The 15,793-nt window shown below is 41.9% G+C and overlaps 1 pseudogene; it reads right to left on the bottom strand.

The window, feature by feature from the left end:
- Nucleotides 1-15,322: 15,322 nt before the first annotated feature.
- LOC126263757 (5S ribosomal RNA) lies at nucleotides 15,323-15,440 on the bottom strand (annotated as a pseudogene).
- Between the last annotated feature and the right edge of the window lie 353 nt (nucleotides 15,441-15,793).

Below are 15,793 nucleotides of genomic sequence, written 5' to 3'. Positions count from 1 at the left end.
TCTTATGGGATAACAGCAATCAGTGATTTTGTAATGTTACTTAAAATCCGTCTTGATTGCAAATATTTTTTATTTTTTATTCATATGACCGGTTTCGGTTCATTCAGAACCATCTTCAGATCTGTAAAAATAATGATACTAATTTACTATTTCACGAAAGCAAATCTTTTTCATCCTATCTAATCAACATCAAATTTACCAGAACGTACCTGATATTTCAGTTACAGGAGTAACCCGTCCAAATCCTGCAACTTTCACATGCTACGTCACATAAAATTGGTTGGCAGAGTGCACGTCATTTATATTAATTATAACACTACTACCGACAGGTGGCGTCTGGTACATTTGTTACATTCCATTTGCACATACTGTATTCAGTAGATCTTTTTTATATTAAAAATACTTAATTAAAATATGTAGATGTACCTGTCAGAATTAAAAAACAGTAAAATTATCATTTTCATACGATCTAAAAAGCATAGGGCGATTTATATATCTATGGTGCTGGTGTGAACTTGTTTTCCTCTACGGTCTGCTTCCGTGGTTGCAGCCATTTCGGTGTTGTGCCGCGGTCCGCTCAGTCGTCTGATGTCCATCGCCGCGGGCAAGAGGGCCGCACAGGGGGGGCCCGTCAACGACGCCAGGCGCTGCACGCGTCTTCCGGCTTCTCCACCGCGCACCATCTCCCATCCCCCGGCCTGGATCTCCACACGCAACAGTTGTCATCTTAGTAGGTCGTCATAAATGCTAAAATAGGTGCTATGACTGAATTCGCTTTGCTCGTTGAGGATTAAATCCGGATCTTTATTTTTGTGGGTGTATATTTCAATTTCTTCCAAAATGTTAAGAAACCGTCCCTTATGAGCTCTATGCAGGATGTCTAAATTGTGTTCAATGTTCATGACTGAACAGTGTAGCTGGGACGCTGGCTGACATTTTTGTAAATCACTTAGAAAACAAATTCTTTGATGAAAATCCTAATTATGCTTATCCATTACGGATATTTTAGAACCGTGACTGTATATTAATGTAAATAAATTATACAAAACTGCAACCAATCACTTTTTTAATTAATAATGCTTTATTACATTAACCGGTTTTCGAACCCTTTCAGGTTCATCTTCAGATGATTTCGGGAGAATCCGGGAAGCTACATCATTATTGGTAGTAGCATAATGCTGGGTGCTGGTTTGCGACAGTATAGGCGGCTTTTTTCGTATCTGTCTGCATCCATTTTGAAGTCCAGAACACTTTCACACAATCTATATTAGTTCACACTTTAACAGTGACACTTCACCAGCATCCAGCATGCGCTTTACAACCTTTGTTGTGTTGTGTGAAAGTGTTCTGGACTTCAAAATGGATGCAGACAGATACGAAAAAAGCCGCCTATACTGTCGCAAACCAGCACCCAGCATTATGCTACTACCAATAATGATGTAGCTTCCCGGATTCTCCCGAAATCATCTGAAGATGAACCTGAAAGGGTTCGAAAACCGGTTAATGTAATAAAGCATTATTAATTAAAAAAGTGACTGGTTGCAGTTTTGTATAATTTATTTACACGAAAATCCTAATATTGCTGAGAAAATTGTACATTACAGGAGATATGTTGACGACTCCATTTTATTATACAAAGGAGATAAAAATTATATCGAAAACTTAGCACAAAAAATGAGCTCTCAACACCCGAAAATTAGATTCACCATGGAATTTGAAGAAAACAACCGTATAGATTACTTAGATTTAACACTAATAAATAAAGAAGGGAAGCATGAATTTAGCATATTCAGAAAACCTACGTGTACAGATCTAGTTAGCCGGCCGCGGTGGTCTAGCGGTTCTGGCGCTGCAGTCCGGAACCGCGGGACTGCTACGGTCGCAGGTTCGAATCCTGCCTCGGGCATGGGTGTGTGTGATGTCCTTAGGTTAGTTAGGTTTAAGTAGTTCTAGGGGACTTATGACCTAAGATGTTGAGTCCCATAGTGCTCAGAGCCATTTGAACAGATCTAGTTATCAATGAGGGCTGTTGTCACCCACCGCGATACAGATGGGCATATTTTACTTCGATGGTATACAGGCTACTAAGATTGCCACTAAGCCAACAGGAAGTAGAAAAGAAGTATTTCAAAACAAGTGGCCGTAGCGAACGGATATACGTGTAAGCAGGTGATGAATATTTATAAGAAGATAAAGAAGAGGCAAATGGAACAAATAGAAGGAAGTCAAGTAGCAGTTAAGAGGAACAACAAGAAAAAATATGTAGCTCTCACTTACAATGGAAGAATTACAGACAAAATCGAAAGATGCTTTCGTAAATCCGACGTTAAAATAGGGTTCCGAACAAATAACACGTTAAAATTGAAGCTCCGGCATAGAATATGAAATAGTAGGAATAAATTTCAGGATTCAGGTGTATATAAGATCAGATGTAATGACTGCTGTAAACAATATATAGGGCAGACTGGTAGCAACTTTGAAACCAGATTCAGGGAGCACACCTACTCTCAAAACAAAACAGCTTTTGGGGCGCATATGGCTGCGACAAAGCACTCAGTCACAAACATTGAACACAATTTAGACATCCTGCATAGAGCTTGTGGTGTCACCGCCAGACACCACACTTGCTAGGTGGTAGCTTTAAATCGGCCGCGGTCCATTAGTACATGTCGGACCCGCGTGTCGCCACTGTCAGTGATCGCAGACCGAGCGCCACCACACGGCAGGTCTCGAGAGACGGACTAGCACTCGCCCCAGTTGTACGGACGAATTAGCTACCGATGCACACTGACGAAGCCTCGCTCATTGCAGAGGAGATAGTTAGAATAGCCTTCAGCTAAGTCAATTGGCTACGACCTAGCAAGGCGCCATTAGTATTACATTGCATGATCTACAGAGTCTCACTTGTATCGTCAAGAGCGATGTACAACAATGATGGATTAAAGTTAAGTATTCCAGCAGCTACGTACTTTTCTTTATAGCATTCATTACGTATCCTGTTTCAGACCTATCTCTAGCCTGCGTGAGTTTAACGCGTGCATTCGGCCTCCTCAACCAAGTAGTGTGCGTAGTGTTGGCTAACTGCTAACACTACAGAGCTCATAAGGGACGGTTTCTTAACATTTTGGAAGAAATTGAAATATACACCCACAAAAATAAGGATCCGGATTTAATCCTCAACGAGCAAAGCGAATTCAATCATAACGCCTATTTTAGCATTTATGACGACCTACTAAGATGACAACTGTTGCGTGTGGAGATCCAGGCCGGGGGATGGGAGATGGTGCGCGGTGGAGAAGCCGGAAGACGCGTGCAGCGCCTGGCGTCGTTGACGGGGCCCCCCTGTGCGGCCCTCTTGCCCGCGGCGATGGACATCAGACGACTGAGCGGACCGCAGCACAACACAGCTCGTGGTCTCGTGGTAGCGTTCTCGCTTCCCGAGCACGGGGTCCCGGGTTCAACTGCTGAAATCCTCCAGCAGACGAGGAGCGTGCTCACAGACGCAGACAGGGCGTTGCTGACAGAAAATGTCGACGTGGATGACATCAAAGAAACGATGAGGACCAGCGCAAGAGGAAGAGCACCCGGCGCCGACGGCATCCCGCTCGAGTTCTACCTCGCATATTGGGACGCGCTACGAGGGCAATTCACGGAAATGGTGAACGAGATACTCGATGGGGCGGAAATTCCACCTGGGCTGACCGAAGGGACCATAACACTCATCCCTAAGAAGAGAGCCGCCCGCCGCATTGAAGAGTTTCGTCCGATTACGCTCCTCAACGCCGACTATAAAATAATAGCGAAATGCATCGCAAACAACCTGAAATCGGCGGTGAGGAAAGTCATCAGTCCGTGGCAAAAATGTGCGGTACCAGGGAAAAACATATTTGACGCCACATGCACCTACAGGGACATAATAGCACAGGCAGCCACCACCAGAAGCGCAGGTGACATAATTTCGGTGGACTTCAACAAAGCCTTCGACAGGATCGACCACAAATATCTGGTAGAGACACTAAACAGACTCGGGTTTGGGCAAAAATTCGTCGCAATCATCCAGAAGATACTAAGTACTGCGAGATCGACAGTAATAATGAATAGTTGGGAAACAAAACTGGTAAAGCTGGACAGATCCGTGAGGCAAGGCTGTCCACTGTCTATGGCTCTATTCGCTATAGCACTGGACCCGCTGCTGCGGAAACTCACAAACGACATCAGAGGCTTCTCCGTAGGAGGCAAAGCAGTAGCATGTATAGCCTACGCTGACGACCTAGGCATCTTTATTGAAGACCAGGAAGATATTGGGAGAGTAGAAACCATCATGAATACATTCAAAAAAGCGCCAGGCGCCCAAACCAACCCCAGAAAAACAGTGCTACTGCCGATAGGGAATCAACGACTCAAACCAGACAGCCAGTGGTATAAAATAGCAGAAAGCCATAAAGTTCTTGGAATATATACACAGTCTTGTCCACTTAGAATGGCCGCATACAACTGGAGGGACATGCTAAGCACCATAAGAGGTCTCTCCAGACAGCACGCGAACCGGAAGCTAACAATCCACCAGAAAACAGAACTGATAAACACGACGATCCTGTCGAAAGCTTGGTACCTGGCTCAAATCTTAAGCATCCCGCCAGAAATTGCGCGAGCACTAACGAGCGCAGTGTACTACCTGTTGTGGCGTCGAAATATATTCAAAGTGGCGCAAGCAACGTGCTCGCTGCCAACGAAAGAAGGGGTACTAGGTCTAGTTGATATAAAGACCAAATGTGCAGCCCTTCTACTGAAACGAACGCTCGCCATCCAGGACAAAAACCCTGACAGCGTCACAGCCAAGATAATTGGAAGATACAAGCCCGCATCACAAGAAGCTCCGGTCGACACGAGACACATTCCCTTCAGAATGCGACACGTCAGGCTGCACTGCAACAACAAAAGTTACGTTCTGGACACCGTGGCGAACCCCAGCCACAGAACAGCCGAGAGAATATACTGGGCCCTCAGGGGGAAGCCGGCAAAAAACGAAATTGAACAAAAACTCCCGCAATTCAATTGGAAACAAATATGGGGGAACGTCTCGGAAAACGTGTTGCCCAAACATGCGAAGGAGACATGGTACAAAATAATTAACAGAACGGTACCAACCAACCAAAGACTGGCGGAGATAAAACTCGTCGCAAGTGACAAGTGTGACGTATGTGGCATGACCGACACCCTCGAGCACCGATTCACGTGCGGGAATGCCATCAACATCTGGGAAGCGTGCCAGCAGATGGTGGCCCACATCAACAGAACGGCGCCGGGAAGCATCACAGTGGAAGCAACCGCCCCAGACTGCAACCCATTTCCACGACCCAAGCGACTGGCGACTCTCTGGATCCTCGCCATGACGGCACACGCCATCGTAGCGCGGAGCCAGACCGACCGGCTGGCCTTCCTGATGGACCTCTGGGAGGAGAACAAGACGGCCCAGCAGCACAGGCGATACCTCGAGAACTTCAAAAACTTCCTGCAGATTCCACTGCAGACAGCGATCGCCAGAGTCCTTCCCAGCCTGTGACCCTCAGCACCGCCACCAGCCACCTCACCACATTCACCACAAGAAGAACGTGTGCAGTGGTAGTGAACAAGTGCAACAAAAGAGATAAAGTGCTTTCTCTTCTCGCATCAAATAGTGAAGTATAGTAGTATAAAGTGTTTCTTCTTAGTGAAATCAGTGACACAAAGCGCCTCTTAGTGGAAAGTGCCAACTACTCATTATTATTATTAGATACTTTTTTTAAAATGATTTCCTTTACTTTGTGCCTATAAAATTCTATTGATTACTCACTCTATCCTTTCTGCTTCTCTTATGTAATATGACAAAAATTTTCTCTCTTCTTCAATTTAGGTATATTCTGTAGTATATGTAAAAAAAGAAAGTTTCTTCCACTTCTGCTCCACCTATCATGGTGACGTTTCCTTCAATAGTGTCCCACTTAACAGTGTAACTAGAGGAAGAGATCAAACCAGAATACACAATGTGCCTGTGGCATCACAAGTGCATCACATACAGAAACATAAACTCAAAATCAATGCATCGATGCCAAATATAAACTGTTATACCTGTCCTGCAATGTCTACCCCCGAAAAAAAAAAAAAAAAAAAAAAAAAAAGACGACAAATGGCCATGTACAAGGGTTTAAGGAACAAACAATAAGAGAAAAACGAAAAAGGAAAATATAAAAACGAAAACATATAAAATGACAGTAATATTAACCATCACTAGGAATATAATAGATTAATAGAATAAAATGTCTTTTTTTAAATGTATCGTTGTTAAATATTTAAATAAATATATATGGTTACAAAAAAAATAAAAAAAAAAGATTCCCGGCGGGGTCAGGGATTTTTCCTGCCTCCAGATGACTGGGTGTTGTTGTGTCGTCTTCATCATCATCATTCATTCCCATTACGGTCGGAGGAAGGCAATGGCAAACCACCTCCACTAGGACCTTGCCTAGTAAGGCGGCGCGGGTCTCCCGCGTCGCTCCCCTACGCTCTGTAAAGAAGTATGGGACTCATCATCATCAATTCTAACAAGTACAGATTTTAACCTTGACATCTACATATTTTAATTAAGTATTTTTAATATAAAAAAAGATCTACTGAATACAGTATGTGCAAATGGAATGTAACAAATGTACCAGACGCCACCTGTCGGTAGTAGTGTTATAATTAATATAAATGACGTGCACTCTGCCAACCAATTTTATGTGACGTAGCATGTGAAAGTTGCTGGATTTGGACGGGTTACTCCTGTAACTGAAATATCGGGTACATTCTGGTACATTTGATGTTGATTAGATAGGATGAAAAAGATTTGCTTCCGTGAAATAGTAAATTAGTATCATTATTTTTACAGATCTGAAGATGGTTCTGAATGAACCGAAACCGGTCATATGAATAAAAAATTAAAAAAATAAATAAATAAAAAAATTTGCTATCAAGACGGATTTTAAGTACATTATCAAACTAAATTGCGAGGAGGAAATCTCGAAGGCGAAGCGCAATGTAGGAAAACTTGCGGTGAGCGCGAGTCACAAAGTTCATCTGCGGGTAATGAACAAACTGTGCCGACACTAGTAAACGAAACAGAGGTAGTGCGGTCCATGTTAAGATTTCAACTAAGGCAATGTGAAGTCAAAAGCTGACAAAGAGCACTTAAATGAGCTCTTATCTTTTCTAGAGAACCGGCTCAAAGGTAATGAAGCAGGAAAAAAATAAAAAATAAATAAAAAATAAATAAAAAATAAAACACAGGCGATACAATAAGGACAGAAACTCGGGCCATGAGGACGACTTTAATCTCAGGGGCGAAACTGAAGTGGCGCTTGGACGAACGAAAGACGGTAATTTTCGCGGGCTTACCTTACAATACCCCCACCTAACGAACTATTTTGTACTAGGATGGGATAACTCTTATAGTATTATCTCATCCAGTACAAAATCATATGACCATCAATTGTCTGTACAAGCGAACTAATAAGAATATGAGGGCAGAGGAACACGTGAATCGTGATTTGTTCCTCTACAGTCATTCTACATTCATTCGTGTGTTTACTGCCATAAATTTACTTATTACATGTTTATTATAATCTGTATTCCCTTTATGTTTGGGATATTTTTCCGAGACGTGACAACTGGAATATACAATAGGAAAAGAAGTTATCTAAATTTACAAAATTTTTATGCTCTTTAAAAAATGGCAGTTCCTATCTTTCTTTAGACTTAAGGCCCACGCTCTCCGTCATTCAGCCATCCCTAAGACATAGGTTGAGGCAAGAAATATTAAAGTAATGTATCCTAATCTTTGCAAAGTGGTCGTCCAATAAATTACATGTGCTGCATTTAGCCATTGATGTGCAAAAACAAACAGTTACGTGGCTTACATGGCTTACATTACAAAAGAAAACATCATTTGGTAAACCGCATTTACATTTACTGTGACAATTAATATTTGTAATAAGAGTTCGGATCGACTACCAATTTTAACTAATATGTTAGTGCACAGTGTGTTAAATGTAATACATAAAAACATTAACATCCCATAGCATCATTAACAAAGAAATGATAAACAATAAATTTACATAAATACATACACAAATAAATTTCTGGACATACAAAAATATATAAAAACCGTGAAGGACATCGCATCATTATCAAAAAGAAAGTCAAACAATATTTTATATGAATACATACACAAATATTTTCTTAAGACTACCCTGAAAAATAAGTAAAAAATGTTTACACAGATGATAGACATCGGAAACTGTTAGTTTGTGGGTGTAACTGTTCAGTGTTCGCTACATTATGCACCTTTTTTTATCAAGAGTCGCACACTGATTCGGATTTCACAACACACTTTCGTCTTCATTTGTGTATGGAGATGGAAGCTACAGTATTTTGTGAAGTTTAGTACACGAAGATTGTTCGAGATCGGACATGTTGCCTTTGCAAGTCAGTCTTTGCACCCTCAGGCCATTGTTGATTCCATTAGGTTAGCAGCCTCTCGTAGAGTTGAGGATGTGGAAGGGTCCTCTGAATATACTGCCAGGTAAATGGGTGTATGTTTTGAAACAGTCAAGATTTTTGTCGAATTTGCTCACAGTATGGGGAAGGTACGGTCAGGTAGGATCTTTAGGGCACCCATAATTCTTCTGCGCCAGCTAAGAGAAGTGTAATTGTATCTAGTCCTCAGTTCTTCGTATTTCTTCTTCTACTATGTTTGTGGTCCTACTCTTCTATTCTTCATGTCGCTTCTTTCTCTTGATATATCTATTGTATTTTGGATCAGGGTACTGGTAATTGTGGACAGGTAGGTTATCTGTTTGGTGACACTATACATGGAACTTGAGTCGTCGTGTGTGACTCAGATTCCTCAGCAGTCAATGCCAGGTGACTGACTGCTACAGTTTATGCCTCTGTCTGGCGGAGGACCGCAGAAGAAAAGCAAATATACTTCACAGTTCCGTACAGCTCTTAGTAGTTCCACTGTAGACTTAACTGACTGCATTATGTGTGAAATTGGTTTATCTCGTCTCCATCATGTAGTACAACAGTGGAGACAAGTCATCAGTGGCCGTTTGAACACCTATCTTGTCCTGATCAAAAGGGCTGCTGTCGATGATCGCTTGTTACGTGCTCTGTTATCGCCAGCCGAGGTCTTCAGGCAGCAGATAAATAGCCTATGTCCGCGAGCGGGCTTTGGTTTACAGATGGCGTCCCGTTTCCCTCCCATTCTGTCTGCACTCCATGTTGTTGCTTCCAGTGTGTCTGACAAAGTTTTTTTTTTTTTTTTTCATCCTGTGCTCACTAATGCCTACAATTAGTTTCCAATTTACAACAAATATTATACAATACCCAACACAACATTATTGATATTTATGAAATATAAAACTTGAAGATGCACTCACTAGTGAGGTCATTTACCTTTACATTTATTATTGTTCTATTTGTGTTATTAGCCAAGACATTCATATATTTACTATTATTATTTCGATAATTTTTTGTATGTACATAGTTAAAGTTACTTATAAAGGAAGACGCCTCTAACTATGTGAATGAATTATTAAATATCTGTCGGCACCTGTAGACCTATAAAAATACATGTTCCTTAGTTGTTCATACCATAATAGAATTAATCTTCACCAGGTCCCAATGTTAATAGTTGCAAATACTACTTGTCAAACTATTTGTTAAACTATTTGTTAAACTACTGTTGACAACTGGCCAGTATGATGTCATGGGTATCACAAGATCGTCCGATCTCATGGCTCTTGGTTTACATTTTGGATGTCATCATGAATATCTGTGAACAATAAAGTGCACGTCTGCGCACACAAACATACACAAATGAATGATTATGTGGGCCTCTTCTTCATTTCATGCTTCTGGCGTGGTTCCTGTGGACAATCATACTACATAGCAAGTTTAGTGCAATTACTGATATCTTTTATTTTAATCACACTTTTATGTACCTTTTCTCATGGTTTTACTCAGTAATACCTTCTCTTCTCTCTCCCCCTATTCGGATCTGCAGCTGTTATGTTTCTCTGGTGGTCTCTTCTTTTCATCTTAATAAAGTTACATTTTATTTTATTAGTGGTGCCTGGAAATATAAAGATTTAGTACATTATATAAAATCACTGCTCATCAACACGACTGCCATGTCCTTATGTATTACCCTCTGTGTCCTGTGCTTTGAACGTACAGCTTCGTACTTTTCCTTTGTTACATTTTACATGTTTATATCCCCTTATTACACATCCATTTCATGTCCCTCTAACACTCAAATAATATTTCGGTGCGATCGTACGGAATTCCGCAGAACTGGCCACCATGTACACAATTATTCCGTCTCTTTGGACAGCATAAATACAACTTTCCCATACAAATAACCGTGCGCTCTCTCGCAGACACGTGGAGCTGCTCACCTATTGAACTCCTGTTTCACTGAATGGAGACAAATCATCTTGTTACCGCAAATCCTATTAGCAAGTCATTCATTTATGATCCCACTAGTAAATATGTAAAATATACACTCATTTCTAAAATTTTAACTACTGACGTTGTCTCCTAATACATTCCACATCAACTGGTTAACAATTATTGTTTTTCCACATCTTTACAACATTCTTGTAATACCACACGTTTCTCAAGTTCACTTTATTCCTTCATGGACAGACAGCACATCTTAAACTCTAAACACCTTCTAAAATTGTACACTCAGCTTGCTGTGCACATAGTTATAGCCTTCACAAAAAAAAACATAACCTAATTTTCTTACCCACGACATCCTTCCCTTTTATGTACTGTAATACCTCTTTTAACATGATAATATTATAGAAAATTTGGTAAATCTACAGATCTCTTCGTTGTAATACTTAACTTAATTGCTAACTGTATGCAATACAATACTTTTGCTCCCTTCAGTTCTCCCTACTTATTCTATAAATGGCTTGAGATGGCTCAGATGATGGAGTCCCAAAGATTTTCCTGTTTTCGCAGACTCAGTTTCAACCGCAATTGCATGTACTAGTCTTCTTATACGTACAGGTTCCTCTGCATTTCTTGAAGAACTTTTGACACAGCTTCATTTGTTTGTTGGACAATTTATAAGACTTAACTAAGACTTTTTGTCCAACTACAGATTGCCTTATGTGCACCTTTTGGTCTGCGCGCACCTTGCGCTTCTCTCCAGCTACCCGAATATTGGGCAAAGCTCCTCTGCTATGACTATGTTGTCGGCGCGTCCTTTGTAGAAAATCGATCAGTCCTCCAGTTTTACCTGGAGGCACCCTGTTCTTCAGAACCATCATAGATGGCATCAATGAACTACTGTGGGGAATCACGTTTATCACAACCTGAAAATCTGTAAGGAATCCTTCCCAGCTATCATGATTTATTCCACAGTATAATCTACATAAATTACCCAAATCTTTCATCCTTCTCTCTGCGGGGTTCGAACTCGGGTGAAACCTACTAATAAATATGGGCATTATCTTATACCTCCTTAGTGTACGTTTCCATACCTCAGAATTATATTGAGGTCCATAGTCTGAGATAATACAGTCAAATGGTTCAAATCGCTCTGAGCACTACGGGACTCAACATCTGAGGTCATTAGTCCCCTAGAACTTAGAACTACTTAAACCTAACTAACCTAAGGACATCACACACATCCATGCCCGAGGCGCATTCGAACCTGCGACCGTAGCGGTCGCGCGGTTACACACTGAAGCGCCTAGAACCGCTCGGCCACTACGGCCGGCAATAATACAGTCGACAGTTTCGACTTGTTTTATGAAGTCTCTACACAAGGCTCTACTTACAGTTGCGCCAGTCACCCTTTTTAATGGTGTCAACGTCACAAATTTGGATGTCGGCTCCAATACTACCAATATATATTTATGGCCCCTCGGTGTCTTTCATTAAATCCGTCGCTGCCATAAGTCTTAGCTTCTCAGGAATAATTGGGTATAAAGGAGCCTGGGTTCCTACGGTTATGTATTTCGCCTTTGGCAGTTTTTACAGATGGGTAGTACTTTCCGTATGCGTTTCTCCATGTTTTTCTCCTCATTTTCATATAACATGTTCGTGGACCGAAATGTGCGCAACTTAGGTGTGTATACCAAATAAGCTTATTTATTAACTCATTTGGTATGCACACTGCCCACAGCGAATCATTGCCCTGTATAACAGAATACCTTTTCTCAAGAAGTAGTGCAGTCTTAAGCAGGCCTGCGTTCGATCCTTCCATTACTTTTTATTTTGACTAAATCTGGGTCCTGGTCCAGCTCATTCTGGATATTTCAAATCGTACTAGTAACGAAGTTTTCAAATGCCACGCCTTTGCGGCAGAACAACGAAAAGTGCTCTTGCTCTAATGCTTCAGCCGTCTCTTCTGTTATACCAGTACGTGAGCGGGACAGGGCGTCAGCTATGACGTTTGTCAGAGAAAGTACATGTTGTTGTTGGTGTGGTCTTCAGTCCGGAGACTGGTTTTATGCAGCTCTCCATGCTACCGTATCCTGTGCAAGCTTCTTCATCTCCCAGTACCTACTGCAACCTACATCCTTCTTAATCTGCTTAGTGTATTCATCTCTTGGTCTCCCTCTACGATTCTTACCCTCCACGCTGCCCTCCAATGCTAAATTGGTGATCCCTTGATGCCTCAGAACATGTCCTGCCAACCGCTCCCTTCTTCTTGTCAAGTTGTGCCACAAGCTCCTCTTCTCCCCAATTCTATTCAATACCTCCTCATTAGTTATCTGATCAACCCATCTAATCTTCAGCATTCGTCTGTAGCACCACATTTCGAAAGCTTCTATTCTCTTCTTGTCGAAACTATTTATCGTCCATGTTTCACTTCCATACATGGCTACACTCCATACAAATACTTTCAGAAGCAACTTCCTGACACTTAAATCTATACTCGATGTTAACAAATTTCTCTTCTTCAGAAACGCTTTCCTTGCCATTGCCAGTCTACATTTTATATCCTCTCTACTTCGACCATCATCAGTTATTTTGCTCCCCAAATAGCAAAACTCCTTTACTACTATAAGTGTCTCATTTCCTAATCTGATTCCCTCAGCATCACCCGACTTAATTCGACTACATTCCATTATCCTCGTTTTGCTTTTGTTGATGTTCATCTTATATCCTCCTTTCAAGACACTGTCCATTCCGTTCAACTGCTCTTCCATGTCCTTTGCTTTCTCTGACAGAATTACAATGTCATCGGCGAACCTCAAAGTTTTTATTTCTTCTCCATGGATTTTAATACCTACTCCGCATTTTTCTTTTGTTTCCTTTACTGCTCGCTCAATATACAGATTGAATAACATCGGGGAGAGGCTACAACCCAGTCTCAATCCCTTCCCAACCACTTTTCCCTTTCATATCCCTCGGCTCTTATAACTGCCTACAGGTTTCTGAACAAATTGTAAATAGGCATTTCGCTCCCTGTATTTTACCCCTGCCACCTTCAGAATTTGAAAGGGGGTATTCCAGTCAACATTGTCAAAAGCTTTCTCTAAGTCTACAAATGCTAAAAACGTAGGTTTGCCTTTCCTTAATCTTTCTTCTAAGATAAGTCGTATGGTCAGTATTGCCTCACGTGTTCCAATATTTCTACGGAATCCAAACTGATCTTCCCGAAGGTCGGCTTCTACAAGTTTTTCCATTCGTCTGTAAAGAATTCGTGTTAGTATTTTGTAGCTGTTATTTATTAAACTGATAGCTCCGCAATTTTCACATCTGTCAACACCTGCTTTCTTTGCGATTGGAATTGTTTTAATGTTCTTGAAGTCTGAGGGTATTTCGCCTGTTTCATACATCTTGCTCACCATATGGTAGAGTTTTGTCAGGACTGGCTCTCCCAAGGCGGTCAGTAGTTCTAATGGAATGTTGTCTACTCCCGGGGCCTTGTTTCGACTCAGGTCTTTCAATGCTCTGTCAGACTGTTCACGCAGTATCGTATCTCCCATTTCATCTTCATCTTCATCCTCTTCCATTTCCATGATATTGTCCGCAAGTACATTTCCCTTATATAGACCCTCTATATACTCCTTCCACCTTTCTGCTTTCCCTTCTTTGCTTAGAACTGGGTTTCCATCTGAGCTCTTGATATTCGTACAAGTGGCTCTCTTTTCTCCAAAGGTCTCTTTAATTTTCCTGTAGGCAGTATCTATCTTACCCCTAGTGAGATAAGCCCCTACATCCTTACATTTGTCCTCTAGCCATCAGCAGGTACATAGACCGCTGAAAACTGGTGTTCCTGAAGCACAGCTACTCATCTCGCTAGTCTTCCATGCGTAAGGTTGGTGGTTAGGAGAAACTCTAGGGCCCTATGACCCGTACAGACTTTTGTTTTTGTACGGAACAGAAAGTATCAGAACTTAATAAATCCCCATACTACTGCAAGGGCTTCAAGTTCGGTAACAGAGTAATTTCTTTTACTTTTGCATAGTACCCTGCTACCAAAGGCGATTGTTCTGTATACTAATTTGCCATGTTGTTCAAACTCCTGAAACACCATGACTCCCAGACCGGTCTTCGCGCTGTCAGTGGCCACACAATAGTCTTATGATAAGTCAGGATGTGATAAAATAGGAGTATTGACGAGTGCCGCCTTCAAATTATTGAATTCTCGGTACGCTCACTCATCCCACACCCAGGGTGTTGCTTTTCCTGTTAATTGGCAGAGTCGGGGACTTGCTAATGTTTCCACATAGATAAACTTCATATAGAAATGTATTATTCCTAGAAACCCTCTCAGTTGTTTTTTGGTTGTAGGAGTGGTAAACTCTGCAACTGCTAGCATCTTCTCTGGGTCGGGACTAATCCCTTCTCCTGTTATCACGTGTCCCAGAAACTGACTCTACTGCTCCAAAAGCAAGACTTTTAATGTTTGCGGTCACCCGATATCTTTTCAAACTGCTTAACACTTCCTCTAAGAGTTTGTTATATCTCTCCCAGGTCATTTCTGCTATAAGTATATCGTCTACATAACAAGTGGGCTTCTCTTTTAACTGTTCACTCAATATTTTGCTAAAACCCCTGATAAATATAGCACTCCGTCGTCAGGCCACAAGTGGCCCATCGGGACCATCCGACTGCCGTGTCATCTTCAGCTAAGGATGCGGAAAGGAGGGGCGTGTGGTCAGCACACCGCTCTCCCAGTCGTTATGACGGTTTTCTTTGACCGGAGCCGCTACTATTCGGTCGAGTAGCTCCTCAATTGGCATCACGAGGCGGAGTGCACCCCGAAAAATGGCAACAGCGCATGACGGCCCGGATGGTCACCCATCCAAGTGCCGGCCACGCTCGACAGCGTTTAACTTCGGTGATCCGACGAGAACCGGTGTATCCACTGCGGCAAGGCCGTTGCCTCCTGATAAATGCAGATGAAGATATATTCAATCCAAAAGGGAGTCTTTTGAATTGAAACCACCTTCCGGAGGCAATAACTGCCGTGTATTTTCGGCAGTCAGGATCGAGATCTGTCTGCAAAAAGCTCGAGGAGCGCAGATCAAGCGAGGAAAACGCCGAAACCCCGGGAAATCTTTGAAGCAGCTCCTCATACCTTTCAGGGCGATCCGTCTCTGGCACAATAATGGTATTTATTTGCCGTGAGTCTAACACCAGTCGAATTCCACCGTCCTTTTTGTCTACTATACGTAGTGGACTATTGTACTCAGGTCTCGCGGCCTCAATTACATCTTCGTCCTCCATTCTTCGTAGT

The sequence above is a fragment of the Schistocerca nitens genome, chromosome 6 (genome assembly GCF_023898315.1).
Source record: "Schistocerca nitens isolate TAMUIC-IGC-003100 chromosome 6, iqSchNite1.1, whole genome shotgun sequence".
NCBI lineage: Eukaryota > Metazoa > Arthropoda > Insecta > Orthoptera > Acrididae > Schistocerca > Schistocerca nitens.
This window is presented reverse-complemented; position numbering and strand designations above follow the sequence as displayed.